The following is a 2814-nucleotide window of genomic DNA, read 5'->3' as shown; positions in this document are numbered from 1 at the left end:
TTACAAGAACTTGCTTTATAGCAACTTGTGGCTGTTAGTTTACTCTATGATACTCACAGTCTCGTGTGTCCAATAAGTAGGACATTGTGTCTACTTAATAATCAAATAATTCATTCTTGAACTATACATGATTTTTGGAAGAAAAGTACAATTTATCATGGTTCATGGTCAATTCAAAAAGTATCACTCCTCTTCGATTTTGATGAAATTTAAATATGTTATGCACAGCTCCAAATTTTGAACAACTTGTTCCTTCTCACATATCTGTGGTTGCAAGGAAACCCCCCGCATGTCACAATTTCAAAAAATTTGAGTCTATGCATTCATTGAGCTCCGTAGTATAGGATTTACGTATTTACCAGAAAAAAACCAAGAAAACAAATTCGAAAGGCTCAGAAAATAATAAAATTTAACCGATGTCCTATGTCGAAAACTTTAAACGGCAATATGTATCTCGAAAGAGAAAGTGTGTGACATGTGGCGTTCTTCCTGACGACCGCAGATAGATAGAGGGGTCGCTTTTAGTTTAATAATTACCTTAATCATTGTTGAAATGCTCGATCTAAAATGATATTCTATATCATTTTCATAGTAACGCATAACAAGAGTTACACCACGAGTAGGAACGTATCTGGATGTAGCAGGGCGATGAATCATGGAATAAGTCCGCCATTATGAAAAGCAGGAATTAATAACATCCCGGGGGTGCATGCAACTCCGAAGTGCGTTTCATTTGTTTGGAGCTCCGTTGTAATACGATTCTAGAGGGAGATCCTCGGACGAGATCAACGGGCACGGCCGTTGTTTGCCTGATACAGGAAGAGCGAGGTAAATTTGATGATTTCATTAGTCCGCGTCTGTAACTTAATCATTCGCGTTGTCTGGAGCGGCGAGGCCGTTGTCTCTGATGCCCCCGGAAGTCGAGGGCCCGCAGTTTCTTATCTTCCGCGCATTAATCACGTCGCCACGGCCTACACAGCCCGGGCTGAATTTCTTTTTGAGATAGTTAGATACCTGTCTGCACGTCAGCCTTGGAAGGATATAAACGCACGTATCCTTGATACGGTGCCGAGGCATTTCCGTGTAATTGAATGGATTAAGAACGACTGTAATCCCGCGGAGGAAAGCGGCCCGCGTGTAACGTATGCGAACGGACGATGTATTTATGAGGCCGTAATGGAATCCCGTCTGATGCATGGTGTGCAACAAACATTGATATTTTAATTAACCCGCATCCTCTATCCTCGCGCCGCGTCATTTGTCTGACATTTTTCGGGACCCTGCGATAGCGGGCTTTTATAATAGTTGCACGAGCATGAATGCGATCCAAACGATCTTCAAGATCAAGCTTCGTTTGTTTAATCAGTTTTATCAAGCCTCAATTTTTTGATACATACTGTTTTCAGACATGGAAATTCACAAAAAAGTTAAGGGTACAATCCAAACTCATTTTGAAGCTTGGAACCTCTACTTTCGAGATAATTGCACAGACACATTCGTAACACGGTTCAACAAATTTCAAATTTTTTTTTTAAGTTTCGATTCCCACTATGCGATTCTTAGAGTTTTTCGCACTGATTCCTAATTTTAAAATTAATTTTTCTCCTACACGCACAGTTTTTGAGAAATTTGAGTTTGAGAAAAGACATTTTTCAACTTTAAACAGATACATGTGATGTTATTATAACAGATATTGAATTGTTCTGTACAGCAAAAAATTCTGTAGACTTTCCTGAATACAGTGATATCCAATATGAGAGACACCACTTTGATGTATTAATTAAATTAAAAGATTTTACACTTACGGACAACAGTTTTCTTACGGTACATGTTTTCTAAGTGTATATGTAGCAATTTTAATACGCCGAAAATGTGACCGATATTGTGTTCAGGGGTTGATTGTAAAGTAAACGGAAGAAGAAGGAGACTGTAGTCTACGAATTAGTTATGCTGTAAGACAGCCAACGACCATATCGCGTTGCAAATAAACCGATTCTCGTCCGATCATCGAAGTTAAACAGCGCTGAGCGTGGTCAGTACTTGGATGGGTGACCGCCTGGGAACACCACGTGTTGTTGGCTCTCTTTTTTTATTCCTACCCACTATTAAAAATTTAAAAAAGGTGCCCTTGTTAGTATTACGAAATTTTTTGTATTTCGGAGCGATTAACGGCCGAGCGGCGACGTATTCCGTCGAACGACCGCGATAGTGCGCCACTGGCGGCAACTCATGTCGGGGGAGATATTTTGCTTTGTGGTTTGAAAGAAACGTCGACGTTGCAAACTTGAAAGGGTGGTTTCTCAAGATAAAAGTCTGCTCTATCGCGTGGTATAGTTCGATCTCACGAGAACTAATCGCTCCAAAATACAAAAAATTTCGTAATACATACTAACAAGGGCACCTTTTTTAAATTTTTAATAGTGGGTAGGAATAAAAAAAAGAGAGCCAACAACACGTGGTGTTCCCAGGCGGTCACCCATCCAAGTACTGACCACGCTCAGCGCTGTTTAACTTCGATGATCGGACGAGAATCGGTTTATTTGCAACGCGATATGGTCGTTGGCTGTCTTACAGCATAATTAATTCGTAGACTACAGTCTCCTTCTTCTTCCGTTTAGTTTACAATCAACCCTTGAACACAATATCGGTCACATTTTCGGCGTATTAAAATTGCTACAACTTAGAAAACATATACCGTAAGAAAACTGTCGTCCGCAAGTGTAAAATCTCTTAATTTAATGAAGACATCAAAGTGGTGTCTCTCTGTATTTAATGATTCTTTAAATATGTTTAAACAATCATAATGTATTAATA

The 2814-nt window shown here is 39.5% G+C and overlaps 2 non-coding genes across 2 annotated transcripts; one reads left to right on the top strand and one right to left on the bottom strand.

Annotated features, from left to right (window-relative positions):
* The first annotated feature begins 1960 nt into the window (after window positions 1-1960).
* On the top strand, window positions 1961-2081 carry LOC143208503 (5S ribosomal RNA). Its single transcript, XR_013008927.1, has one exon. It is a non-coding gene; the product is annotated as a 5S ribosomal RNA (ribosomal RNA).
* Window positions 2082-2443: 362 nt separating this feature from the next.
* LOC143208496 (5S ribosomal RNA) lies at window positions 2444-2564 on the bottom strand. Its single transcript, XR_013008921.1, has one exon. It is a non-coding gene; the product is annotated as a 5S ribosomal RNA (ribosomal RNA).
* Window positions 2565-2814: the final 250 nt, after the last annotated feature.

The sequence above is a fragment of the Lasioglossum baleicum genome, chromosome 4 (genome assembly GCF_051020765.1).
Source record: "Lasioglossum baleicum chromosome 4, iyLasBale1, whole genome shotgun sequence".
Lineage (NCBI taxonomy): Eukaryota > Metazoa > Arthropoda > Insecta > Hymenoptera > Halictidae > Lasioglossum > Lasioglossum baleicum.
This window is presented reverse-complemented; position numbering and strand designations above follow the sequence as displayed.